At 43.1% G+C, this 14,361-nt stretch overlaps 1 pseudogene; it reads right to left on the bottom strand.

Annotated features, from left to right (window-relative positions):
• Positions 1-9,790: 9,790 nt before the first annotated feature.
• Positions 9,791-12,722, bottom strand: LOC100479393 (annotated as a pseudogene).
• Between the last annotated feature and the right edge of the window lie 1,639 nt (positions 12,723-14,361).

Genomic DNA, 14,361 nt, shown 5'->3' with positions numbered 1-14,361 from the left:
AAACTACAAAGCCTGATGAAAGAAGAAATTGATTTTTTATTTTATTTGATTTTTAAAAAAATTTTTTTATATTATGTTAGTCACCATACAGTATATCTCTACTTTCTGAATCATCGAACTTTGCATCAGAAACCAGAAATTGATTTTTGAAACAGGCCAATTAATTATGAAGAGATTGAGTCAGTGATAAACAACCTTCCAAAAAACAAAACTCCAGGCCCTGATGGTTTTCCTGGGGAATTCTACCAAACATTTAAAGAAGAAATAATACCTATTTTCCTAAAGTTATTTCAAAAAATAGAAACAGAAGGAAAGCTACCAAACTCATTCTATGAGTCCAAATTTACCTTGATCCCCAAACCAGGCAAAGACCCCATGAAAAAGGAAAATTACAGACTGATTTCCCTAATGAATACGGATGCCAAAATCCTCAACAAGCTCATTGCTAATAGAATCCAACGGTACATTAAAAGGATTATCCATCATGACCAAGTGGGATTCATACCTGGGATGCAAGGGTGGTTCAACATCTGCAAATCGATCAGTGTCTTATATTATATCCAGAAGGAAAAAGATAAAAATCATATGATACTCTCAATAGATGCAGTAAAAGCATTTGACAAAATACAGCATCCTTTCCTGATTAAAACTTCAGAGTGTAGGAATAGAGGGTACATTTCTCAATCTCATAAAAGCCATCTATGAAAAGCCTACAGCAAATATTTTTCTCTATAGGGAAAAGCTGGAAGCATTTCCCTTAAGATCAGGAACACGACAAGGATGCCCACTCTCGCCACTATCATTGAACATAGTATTATAAGTCCTTGCAACAGCAATCAGACAACAAAAAGGGATCAAATGTATCCAAATAGGCAAAGCAGAAGTCAAAATGTCTCTCTTCGCAGATGACATGATGCTCTATATGGAAAACCCAAAAGCAGCCACCCCCAAACCACTAGAAGTTATAGAACAATTCAATAATGTGGCGTGATACAAAATCAATGCTCAGATCAGTTGCATTTCTTTACATGAATAATGAGACTGAAGAAAGAGAAAATAGGGAATCCATCACATTGACAATAGCACCAAAAACCATACGTTACCTTGAAATTAACTTAACCAGAGACGTAAAGGACCTATATTCTTGAAACTATAAATCACTCTTGAAAGACATTGAGGAAGGCATAAAAAGATGGAAAAATATTCCATGCTCATGATTCAGAAGAATTAACATAATTTAAATGTCCATGCTACCCAGAGCAATCTACACTTTCAATGCTATCCGATCAAAATAACGAGGATATTTTTCAAAGAACTGGAACAAATAGTCCTTAAAATTGTATGGAACCAGAAAAGGCCACGAATCACCAAGGAACTGTTGAAAAGGAAAAACAAAGCTGGGGGCAACACAATGCCGGATTTCGAGCTGTACTACAAAGCTCTGATCACAAAGACAACATGGTACTGGCACAAAAACAGACACATAGACCAATGGAACAGAAAAAGAACCCAGAAATGGACCCAGAAATGCTCTTTGGGCAACTAATATTTGAGAAAGCAGGAAAAACCATCCGGTGTAAAAAAGACAGTCTCTTCAATAAATGGTGCTGGAAAAATTGGACAGCTACATGCAAAAGAGTGAAACTTGACCACTCTCTCACACCATACACAAAAACAAACTCCAAATGGATGAAAGACCTCAATGTGAGACAGGAATCCATCAAAATTCTAGAGGAGAACATAGGCAGCAACCTCTATGACATCATCCAAAGCAAGCTTTTTCATGACACATCTCCAAAGGCAAGAGAAACAAAAGATAAAATGAACTTATGGGACTTTATCAGGATAAAAAGCTTCTGCACAGCCAAGGAAACAGTCAAAAAAACTAAGAGGCAGCCCACAGAATGGGAGAATATATTTTCAAAGGACACTAGAGATAAAGGACTGGTATCCAAGATCTACAAAGAACTTCTCAAACTCAATACACGAGAAACAAATAAACAAATCAAAAAATGGGCAGAAGATATGAACAGACACTTTACCAATGAAGACATACAAATGGCTAACAGACACATGAAAAAATGTTCAAAATCATTAGCCATCAGGGAAATTCAAATCAAAACCACACTGAGATAATACCTTACGCCAGTTAGAATGTCAAAAATAGACAAGGCCGAAACAACAATTGTTTGAGAGGTTGTGGAGAAAGGGGATCCTTCCTACATTGTTGGTGGGAATGCAAGTAGGTACAGCCACTCTGGAAAACAGTGTGGAGGTCCCTTATAAAGTTAAAAATTGAGCTACCGTATAATCCAGCCATTGCACTACTGGGTGTTTACCCCAAAGATACAGACATAGTGATCAGAAGGACCATATGCACCCCAATGTTCATAGCAGCATTGTCCACAATAGCTAAATCGTGGAAGGAGCTGAGATGCCCTTCAAAAGATGACTGGATTAAGAAGTTGTGGTCCATATATACAATGGAGTATTACTCAGCTATCAGAAAGAACAAATTCTCAAAATTTGCTGCAAAATGGACGGCACTGGAGGAGATAATGCTAAGTGAAATAAGTCATGCAGAAAAAGGCAATTATCATATGGTTCCTCTCATCTATGGAACATAAGAACTAGGAAGATCGGTAGGGGGGAAAGGGATTGAAGGGGTGGTAATCAAAAGGGGCAAATGAAGCATGAGACGCTATGGACTATGAGAAACAAACTGAGGTTCTCAGAGGGGAGGGTGGCGGGGGATTGGGATAGACCGGTGATGGGTAGTTAGGAGGGCACGTATTGCATGGTGCACTGGGTGTTATACGCAACTAATGTATCATCGAACTTTACATCGGAAATTGGGGATGTACTGTATGGTGACTAACATAATATAATAAAAAAAACATTAAAAAAAAGTAAGCATTATCCTTAGCACCACTCACCATAGAGCTTTATGAGGTTGGAAGCTCAGTGTCGAGGTCCTCCTGTGACCTTGCTTAAGTTTTCAGAAGTTGGCCCAGAGATCGTTGCTCACTGCATGTCTTTAAATGCCGGTGTTCATGTTTGTAATAAAGTTATGCATTCTGGGGAGATTGTATGTGTTGATATGGAAATAAAAAGTGTTACTGAAAAAAAAATAGTTGCTATGGCCAATGTCAAAGAATTTACTGCCTGTGTTCTCTTCTAGATTTTTTATGGTTTCAAGTATCACATTTACGTCTTTCATCCATTTTGAATTTATGTTTGTGGAAGAAAGTGGTCCAGTTTCATTCTTTTGCATTATCTGTCCATTTTTCCCTATACCATTTGTTGAAGAAACTGTCCTTTCTCCCATTGGATTTCTTTCATGCCTTGTCAAAGATTAGTTGACCATAGTTGTGGGTTCATTTCGGGTTTCTGTTCCATTCCATTGATCTATGTGTCTGCTTCTGTGCCAGTACCATATTGTTTTGATCACTACAAGTTTGTAGTGTAGCTTGAAGTCTACAATGGTGACGCTTCCATCTTTGCTTTTCTTTTTCAAGATGTTTAACCAACTGAACCTCCCAGGTATATGATGTTTTGTTAATGGAAGCCCAGGTAGACTAACACAGGTGAATATATGATACATGTATTTGTCAAAATCCACTGAACTTTATAGAGTATCAAAAGTAAACCTTATGCAAATTAAAAAAGAATAATTTAGAAAGTAAGGGATACCAGGATATTATGCAAACTGTAACACAAAAATCAAACTGGTTTTACAAATGTATTAAATAATACACTGAAGGGGGTGGGGAGAAAAGTTGTTGCCCTAATTAACTTTTGAGATAAGTGGGACCTGTAGCACTAAAGGCAGATGGAACTGTACATAGCACTGTATTCTGCTTTGATAAAGTAGTTTCCTGTGAAGAAAACTTAGCAAATTTGAAATAATACATACATGCATTAGAATTGAGCAATTCAGAAATGATTAGGTGGATGTTGGAAGCCAGGTTTTTCACTTTTAGAATAAGAAGTTACAGGGGTGCCTGGGAGGCACAGCGGTTAAGCATCTGCCTTTGGCTCAGGGCATGATCCCAGCGTTATGGGATCGAGCCGCACATCAAGCTCCTCCGCTATCAGCCTGCTTCTTCCTCTCCCACTCTCCCTGCTTGTGTTCCCTCTCTCGCTGGCTGTCTCTATCTCTGTCAGATAAATAAATAAAATCTTAAAATAAATAAATAAATTAATAAATAAATAATAGAGCCTGGAGGCCGGAGTCCGATATGTGACTTGCTCATAGTCATACAGCTACTGTATAGCTAGGATTCAGACCTACTGATTCAGTTGCTATATGGTACTGGGCAACTCTCTGCGCTTTTTTAGATCTTAGTTTTCTTATTTATAAAATGAGTGTATCTGCGGCACCTGGGTGGCTCAGTCGGTTAAGTGTCTGCCTTCGACTCAGGTCATGATCCCAGGACCCTGGGATTGAGTCCCATGTCGGACTCCTTGCTCCGCAGAGAGTCTACTTCTCCATTTGCCCCTTCCCCCACTCATTTTCTCAGTCTCTCTCATGCGCTCTCTCTCAAATAAATAAAAAAAATCTTTTAAAAATAATAGGGGTGCCTGGGAGGCACAGCAGTTAAGCATCTGCCTTTGGCTCAGGGCATGATCCCAGCATTATGGGATCGAGCCGCACATCAAGCTCCTCCGCTATCAGCCTGCTTCTTTCTCTCCCAATCGCCCTGCTGGTGTTCCCTCTCTCGCTAGCTGTCTCTACCTCTGTCAAATAAATAAATAAATAATCTTAAAAAAAAAAGTTACAGACAAGCAAGGATAGACTAATCCACATGATAATTGTTTAGGCCTGTCCCTCTGTTGCTGTTCCAGCTTCTTGAGGTGAGAATATAAAAACTGCAGTTTAGATTTTTCTACTCTTTTGAGTGAGGCTTGGATGGCTATGTATTTCCCCCTTAGGACTGCCTTTGCAGTAACCCATAGGTTTTGACCATTGTGTTTTCATTCTTGTTGATCTCGATAAATTGTTAAATTTGATTTTTGATTTCCTGGTTTATCGAATCATTCCTGAGCAGGATGGTTCTTAGTCTCCAAGTGTTTCAGTTTCTTCCAAATTTTTCCTTGTGGTTGAGTTCCAATTTCAGAGCGTTGTGGTCTGAGAAAATGCAGGAAATAATTTCAGGCATTTGGTATCGGTTGAGACCTGTTTTGTGACCCAGAACATGGTCTATTCTTGAGAATGTTCCATGGGCATTAGAATAGAATGAGTATTCTTTGGTTCTGGGGTGTAGTGTTCTATATATATATATATGAGGTCCAACTTGTCGAGTATGGCATTCAAAGCCTTTGATACTTTGCTTAGTTTTTGCAAGGGTGTTCTGTCTATTTCTGAAAGTGGGGTGTTGAGGTCCCCTACTATTAATGTATTTTTATATATATGTCTCCTTATTCTGGTTAAGAGTTGGCTTGTGTATCTTGCTGCTCCCCTGTTGGGGGCATATATATTTATAATTGTCATATCCACTTCAAAGCCTTTGATACTTTGCTTAGTTTTTGCAAGGGTGTTCTGTCTATTTCTGAAAGTGGGGTGTTGAGGTCCCCTACTATTAATGTATTTTTATATATATGTCTCCTTATTCTGTCCATTGGCATGAGAGATGGTACTCCATCCCTTTACTGTCAGTCTGAATGTATCCTTGGGTTCAAAATGAGTCTCTTGTAGACAGCAAATGGATTGGTCATGTCTTTTTATGCAATATGCAACCCTTTGGCATTTTATGGGAGCACTTAGGCCATTCACATTCAGACTGAATACTGAGAGATATGATTTTAATGGTGCCATATTGCCAGTAAAGTCTTTGTTTCTATAGATTGTGACTTTCTGTTCTGTATCTCTCTTGGGGCCTTTTTACTTTTATAGAACCCCCCCCTTAATATCTCCTGTAGGGCTGGTTTCCTGGTTACGAAATTGGTCAATGACTGGCGATCCTGGAAGGTCTTTATTTCTCCATCGATTCTGAATGACAGCCTTGCTGGATAAAGGGTCCTTGGCTACATGCTTTTCTCTGAAAGAGCTTTAAAAATGCCCTCTGACCCTTTCTCTCATTCCAGGTCTGTGTAGACAGGTCTGATGTAATTCTGATACCTTTGCCTTGGTACGTGAGAAATTTCTTTACCCTGGCCGCCTTCAATACTGTGTCCTTGGATCTAATATTTGCAAATTGCACTATGATGTGACGTGGCGTAGGTTTGTTGTGGTTGAGCTTCAGAGGGATCCTTTCTGCTTCTTGGAAACAAATGTTTGTTTCCCTCACTAGATTAGGGAAGTTTTCAGCTACAATTTGTTCAAATATCTCTTCTAGACCTCTGTTTTTCTCCACCTCCTCGGGGATGCCGATGATTCTGACATTGCATCGTTTCATTGAGTCAGTAATCTCCCATAACCTACCTTCGTGGGCGTGGATTTTTTTAAGTCCAGCTTCTATTTTCGCTTTTTCTTCCCCTAACCCATCCTCCAATTTGCTAATATGTTCCTCTGCCTCATTTACCCTGGCCGTCAGAGACTCTAGTTTTGACTGCATTTGGCTCATAGAATTTTTAAGTTCTGCCAGATTCACTCTCATGTCCTCCCTTAGAGATTCTATATTCTCATTAACATTTTCGTTAATACTTTTTTCATATCTACACATCATCTTGACCATTGTTACCCTGAATTCCCTCTCTGATAGTTTGGTTATATCGATATCCATTATTTCTGTGGCAGAGGCCACAGACTAATTGTCTTTTCTTTGCTGGGGGGATTTCTCCTTCTGGTCATTCTGATGAGAAGAGGTTTTGGGCTTGTCCGGCGCCCAAATTATTGACCGGGACCCAGGCAGTGCACACTTGTTTTATAGGGATCTTAGGGATGTGGGCTTCTTGATTTTTCAGCCTGCCTTCTGGGGGAGGGGCCTGCTGCGCCAATACTCAGGCAACCCTGTTTGGGTAAGGTCTCCGTGTCTCCTGCGAGGGGGGATGGGGATGGGCACCCTGTGAGCTGGTGTTTCCAGGCTTTTGTTCTCTGGCGGCCTTAGCTGGCGTTTTGCTGTGCCTTTTCTGAGACACAGAGCAGCAATGGCTAAATCTCAGCCTCTGTCACAGAACAGAGGAAATCACGGGCCGTTCTCTACTGATGATCTGGCCACTTTAACTCTGTTTCTATTTGTGCTGCTCAACCTTGCAGCATCTCAGGATGTGCACCCCACACCCAGCATCCCATCCCTCACTTCCAGGGGCGGGGCTTCTCTGTCCTTTGTGTTTCTAACACCGCCAGCCGCCATCTACCCCTGCGTGCTCCCGGAGCTCCTGGTCTCAATCTGGATCCAGTGAGCACTCCGGAGTTCCGTGAGAAGTCTGGTGGCGCGAGCTCCCCGGTCACGGTCCCAGTCTGTTTTCTTGCGGGTGCCATCCGCGAGTCGGCCCTCTCCCCCCCCCCCCCGCCCGTGCATGTGGCTACCGCTTCCCAGCGCCCAAATGCAGCGGCTCCCTCCCCCTTCCGCTTATCTTCACACATCTGTGCGCGCTTTCACGGGTCCCTGCTTCGTACCTCAGTACTCAGCGCTGGAAGATGTTCATTTGTAGAGATCCAGATGTATCTTCCTGCATCTCAGGCTGATTCCATGGATGTTCAGGCTTGTCTTGTACCTATCCACCTCGACTCAGGGGACCAGCTGAAAAAGGGGTCCCCCACTCTTCCTCCATCTGAACCCTCCAAACCCCGCTCTTGTTATCTCTCTCTGTCTCTCTCTCAAATAAATAAATAAAATCTTTCAAAAAAGATGCATTGCCGCTAAATTTTACTTTTTTATGTTTCAAAATATATATTTATAATTATAATATATTTATACCATTACAAGCTTTTGCATACCAATAATAATTGTAATAACTCAATCCATAAGAAAAAAATTAACTGTTAGTGCTCTTTTTTGGGGGGGAGAAAAAAGAACACATCCAAAATTTATTCTCCAACAAGACAGATAGCTTCAGCAGGTAAAGCTACAGGGGTTTCTCCACACATCATACATTCTCAAGGGCATTATTTGCTTAACAGTGAGAAAAGCTCGAGTGTGTTCTCTGTAACAATAGCCACTTCACATTGTAAGCAGGTACTAGCATTGTGCTCAATTTACAATTCCAGGAGGAAAAGCACAACGTGGCAAAAAAAATTTTTTTTTTGGATCCTAAAGTCAGGTGCAATAACACAGACGACATTTTGATAAGTCTTGATCTACTTTTCCACGAAGAGGGAGACTTCTCCACTCAGAAATTAAGTTCTTTCTTTCTCCTTCCTTGTTAAAGCATTACAGCATGTTTCAGCATTACATATACAAAAAGGGGAGAGTTTAGAAAAAAAAAAAAGAATCACGAGAATATTTTAAAGGTACAACTGCTCCCACCACACATCAACTCAGGTTTAAGACAGGTCGTCAGAACACTTCAGCAGTCATAAAATAGGAAAACAGATGCTACGGCTACAAAAATAAAATATAAATGAGGTAGATAAATTAAAGCTTTCACACCTATGACTTGTCTTTTCCAACTTCATAGCCTTCATGAGACACCCAAGAACAATTTTCATAATAATTTGGCATAAGCTGCACTAAGGACATTTTTGTAAAAATTAGTATGGAACCCTGTGAGAAACGTGCCCTTCCGTGAGTTCCTTCAAGAATGAAAACCCAGTTCTTCAATCTAGTAGGCATTGGCGAACCAAATTAAGTCACCTGAGGGTCCCTGCTCAGGTGCCCACCTCTCCTGATGGCTCAGGAAGGAGGCATTTGGAAAGCATAGGGAGTACATTGGCACGCCTGGGGCTCCAGCTGAACTGTATTTAAATAAACAGCAACACACATTGCCTCCCTGAGGACTAAACTCAGTCCATTTGAGGACATTCTACCTAAGATTCCAAGATTGAAGGAATTTTGTAATTCTACAACCTTAGTTTTAAAAAAAGTACATTCTGTATGGTGACTAACATAACAATAAAATAAATAAACAAAATAAAATTTTTTAAAAAGTACATTCAGAAAAAAAAGAAGAAAGAAAAGAAAAGATGACTGCAAGTTTGGGGGTCATACAAAACAGGTCTCTAAACAGATGCCAGATTTTGTCCATGTACCCACATAACAGTCATCAGGGAAGTATACAGTACCTCCCACCAATTAGGCTAACAGCTGTCTTTTCCACTGTAGTTCAGTAAGTTCCAACTTGAAATAGGGGAATAGTCTTTAATTATCCCCAGTTGTACAAGGGTTTATGTATCTCATTTGTTGCAAGTAACAAAGCAACTTTGCAAGACCCACTTCTTTCCAAAATTAAAGAAAAAAATTCTAGTCCATATTTGTTTTAGTATGTATTTTCTTTCTTGTTTTATTTTCTTTTTCCAATTTTTTTCTTTCTTTTCTTTTTTTTTTAAGATTTTATTTATTTGACACAGAGAGAGCACAAGCAGAGGGAGCAGCAGGCAGAGGGAGAAGCAGGCTCCCTGCTAAGCAAGGAGCCCGATGTGGGCTCCATTCCAGGACCCTGGGGTCATGGCCTGAGCTGAAGGCAGACGCTTAACCGAGTGAGCCACCCAGGGGACCCCCCCTTCTTTTTTAGGCAAAGCAACATAACAACATCTGATTATAGGACTTGCCTGAGGTTGTGATCACAACTGTAAACATCATTTGTGCATCAGTAAGAAAACAAACAGGAAGAGATGGGTTCTACTATAAAGGAAAAAAGAAAAAGAAAAGTACAGTTCTAGAGAGGTCATTCTGCCTGCATTTCTCCTTCAACAAGGGTTCTCCTCGAGCTTAGCTGACTGCAATCTTATTTTCTTCACGGAAGTGAGGGAACTGGTGTTCAGGATCTCCTTGGGGAGTATCTCAGGGACTCACTCTCTTCCCATCAGTTCCTAACAGAGCCATAGTGTTCTCAATGGCCAGCTTCCTCCCATGGCATGCTGAGCTATTGTTGGCCTCATGGGTCATATAGTGGGCCTTCAAGTTGCCTTTGGTGGTAAAAGCTTGCCCACATATGTTACACATGAAAGGCTTTTCCCCAGTATGAGTCCACTTGTGAATCTGAAGAGTGCTCACAGAGGAGAAGTTCTTCCCATACAATGTGTAGCCTGTTGTTTGGCCTGTCAGCTTGGCTGGGCCACTAACAAAGGTGTCATGCCTGGGGACATAGTCACAGGTCCAACAAATGCACCAGGGGCTTCAACTTTGACATAGGTTGGCTGGGCTCGGATCAATGTTGACAGCAGACTACTACGACCTTCCATCTCAGTGCGGCTGTTCTCAGAGCTGTCTGCTTTGCCACCAGCATTGGAAGATCTGGACTTGATGCTTTCTGCCTGGCTATTGGCTGGGGACAGTGCCTGGAAAGACGCAGTCTCCAGGACATCTGGACTTCGGCTCTGGTACTCCTCATCTCCCATCACCGAGGACAACGAGTCTTTGGTCAAGCCATCATTCTCCACCGAACCGTTTTTTCTGCCACTCTGCTCCTACAGTTCAAGAGGAGCAGGACCCACCTTCCCCAGGGTATCTAGGAACGCCATCACCGCGAACGCAAGCGTGGGTAATGCCAAGTAGACCCTGGGAAGAGGCACGGGGACCTTCAAGGAGCTACTAGGGGCATCCTGGAGCCGACCTCATCGACATTGATGCTTTCAATAACATCATTGTGACAGACAGCCCCTGCGTTGCCATTTTCACGGACCATCATGGACTTGAGACCCGTAAAGTCACAGGGATTCTCAGGCGGAGGTGTGTTGGAAATCTGGCCACCCATGTGCATCTGGATATGTTGCTGCGGCAGGACCCTGTTGGTAAACTTCTGGCAGATGGAGCACAAATGCTGCTTCTTTTTGGACGTGTTGGTTTGGTGGACCCCGTCTTCAAGTTTCCCTCAGTGAAGAAGGCTCGACTGTAGGTCTTACACTGGAATGGTCTCTCCCTGGTGTGGGTGCGGCAATGCATTTTGAGGGAGTTTTGGCAGCTTAAGACCCAGTGACAAATGGGACATTCATTGTAGTCAGTGGTGACCTTGTCGATGTTCTCCACCAGCTGCTGCAATTTCAGGGTCTCTGACCCCAGCTCAGGTGTTCCACTTCCTTGGAAGCCAGCAACCCTTGGGAAATTGTGGTTTGGGCTCACCCCAGATAGTAAGGATCCATCCTCACTTTCTGGAGAAGGCTGGTGCTGTAGGTCATTGGGCAGTGGGCTGTCCATGAGGTCCTTGGGATTAGTCCCTGAAGAGAGATCTTGAGGTAGCCCTATGTTGGGGGTCCCTGTTACAAGCACAGGTTTGCTATCCAAAGAGAGACTAAATTCTTCTATGGGGACAGGTACAGGGAGTGCATAGGGAATGCCACTCCCTGTCACCATTTTGCTGTGGAACTTGGCAAAGAGCTGGGGGTTTGACTTCACCTGAGGCTGTAGATGAAAGTGGACCTTGAGGTTGCCCTTGGTGCTGAACCAGTGGCCACAGACAGAGCACATGAAGAGTCTCTCCAGAATGGGAGTGGAGGTGGATCTACAGGGAGCTATCAGTCCCAAAAATCTTACTACAGTACTTACACTTGTGCTTGCAGAGGATGGTCTCTTCTTTGGGTTTGACCTCCACCAGGGACACATTTGGTGACTTCCCTTTCCCTTTCTTAGACGGTTTGAACGCCACAGTGGAGAAAGGACTCTGGAAGAGCATAAAGCCTGGGGTCTGAGGTAGCAAATCACCGGGAAGGTGGGAACATGCCTTTGTCCCAACCGGCTTCAAGCTGAAGGGCGTCAGCCCCTGGGACATGGAGCTGGTGTGGAAGGGATGTTTGCATGAGGTAGCTTGGCTTGTTTCAAGGCGTCCAGAGACAGGCCCTGGCTTCCGGCTTTCTGGCTGAGACAGGCCCTGGCTTCCGGCTTTCTGGCTGAGACCTGCTGGGACATGTTGTTGCCCAAGGTCTTGCGGGGGTCCACTCCAGCCATACTGGAGTGGAGGGCATGGGAAGCCCACATGTTCACCTGAACGTGGATCAGCTCGGTGAGCTGGATCTGCTGCAGCTACTGCTGCTGCAGGCACAGGATCTGCTCGAGGACCCAGGGGATGCTGCTGGCGTGGGTCAAGGGGGCTGGCAGAGCATCTGTGCTCCACTGATTCACCGCCACCTTGGTGTTCCGCAGTGCTTGAAGAGTGACGTTAGTGTTGGCCACTTTGCCTTTGGGTGAATAGCTTATGTCCTGGGATGTGGAAGGCAGGTTGGTCTTTGTCTTCAAGTACACGACAGACTCGGCACCCATCTTCTCCTTCATCTCTGCCAAGCTGCTGCCATCCTCCCTGTGACCAACCTTACTGCTTGGACTGCATGGCTGGTGGCTCAGCACAGCCCCAGAGAAGTCTTCTGAAGGCACTGGCTCCTCACTGTTGTTCATGATGAAGACAGGTGGAATTTTAGTGAAATTTTTCTTATGTTCTAAGAACTCAGAGAAGCTGAAGAACTCTGCACATCATTTTTCACAGATGTGAGTCTCCTCCCGATGAGTCCTCTTTGCTGCCAGTCCATCCCTGTTAGCTTCATTGCCATTCCCTGGGTGGTTCATTGAAGCACCCAGCTCACCCGCTGCTGGTGCCTCTGCAAACTCCAAGGCAGGCTGCTACAGCTACTGCTCACCCTGGTCCTCCTCCGAGTTGATGTGCTGGGCCTTTGCCTGCTTGCACTTCCACATGGTGTGATCATCAGGCCGCCTGGAGAGCCATGGTTATTCGCCCATTCCCCTGTTAGTGCTTTGTGATGATGAGGCACTTTGAAAACTTTCAATTGCAATATGTGTGTTTTGTTTCAAAGAAGTATGAATGAAGAAAACGTTCAGGCATAAACATATTACATTAGGATAAACTTCTGTGACAAATGTAGGACAGAAATTCAAATTCAAAAAATAATTATTTCCAATAGATAAATATTTTCTGCATTAATTTTTTATTTTTTATTTATTTTTTTAAGATTTTATTTATTTATTTGACAGAGAGAGAGACAGCCAGCGAGAGAGGGAACACAAGCAGGGGAAGTGGGAGAGAAAGAAGCAGGCTCCCAGCAGGGAGCCCAATGTGGGGCTCAATCCCAGGACCCTGGGATAACGCCCTGAGCTGAAGGCAGACGCTTAATGAGTGAGCCACCTGAGCGCCCCATGCATTGATTTTTTGAATGGATGATGGTAGATATCAAATAGGTGTGGTATTTTTATTAGTTGCATCCATTTTAAAAAGTGATATAACCTCATTTGAAAATTTCAGGATTAACAGTACAAAGGTAAGTACATCTCTCTAAGTATACAAACTTGTAATGAAAACATTTTTTAAAAGATTTATTTAAGAGAGAGAGAGATAGCGTGAGCACGGAGAGGGGCAAAAGGAGAGGGAGACAAGCAGACTTCCTGCTAAATGGGGAGCTCGATGCAGAACTCAAACCCAGGACCCTGAAATCATGACCTGAGCCAAAGTCAATAGTTGGACATTTAATCGAATGAGCCATCCAGGTGCCCCTGTAATGAAAACATTTTGATTCTATCCCAAAACATGCAAGTGAGTGTATTAATATTTCAGATTATTTCTAATGGGTACATGAGGCAAAATTTTTGAATGCCACTGCTTTAAGATGTTGATTTACAACAGAACAATATATTTAAGCTTATTGAATTTCATTTGTAGATACCCACCACACCTATGTCTCAAGCCTTCGAAGAATACATGGAGGTTATAAAATAACACAATACAACATCTCAGATGTTGGTGCAGTAGGTAGAAAAAGCCAGGTAATAAAATCTTCTAACCTTTTATAGTTCCCAGAGCTAGGTCTTCTTTTCAGATTGATGAGAGAAAAGCCTCATCAACTGAGGCTCTTTAGGAGACATTCTACCCTAGTTTTATTTGGCCAAGAAGCTGTGTAATGGAAACTCTACCTCTTGCTACTCAAAATGTAGTTCATGCACCAGCAGTCCAGGCATCACCTGAGACCTTGTTAGAAATGCAGAACCTCGGAGGAGGAGGTTAAGATGGCGGAGGAGTAGGGGACCCCTTTTTCAGCCGGTCCCCTGAGTTGAGCTGGATAGGTACCAGGACCAGCAGGAATATCCACGGAATCAGCCTGAGACGCAGGAAGATACATCTGGATCTCTACAAATGAACATCTCCAGCGCTGAGTATCGAGGTACGAAGCGGGGAGCCGTGAAACCGCGCACAGATATCCGAAGCTAAACAGAAGGGGGAGGGAGACGCAGTGTCAGGGCGCCGGGAAGCGGTAGCCACCTACAAGGGGGAGCGAACAGACCTCGGACCCGCAAGCTTGAGACAGCAGGCTGAGAAGGGAGC

This window comes from Ailuropoda melanoleuca, chromosome X (genome assembly GCF_002007445.2).
Source record: "Ailuropoda melanoleuca isolate Jingjing chromosome X, ASM200744v2, whole genome shotgun sequence".
NCBI classification, from domain to species: Eukaryota; Metazoa; Chordata; class Mammalia; order Carnivora; family Ursidae; genus Ailuropoda; species Ailuropoda melanoleuca.
The sequence above is the reverse complement of the archived record's forward strand: the minus strand, read 5'-3'. Positions and strand labels throughout refer to the sequence as shown.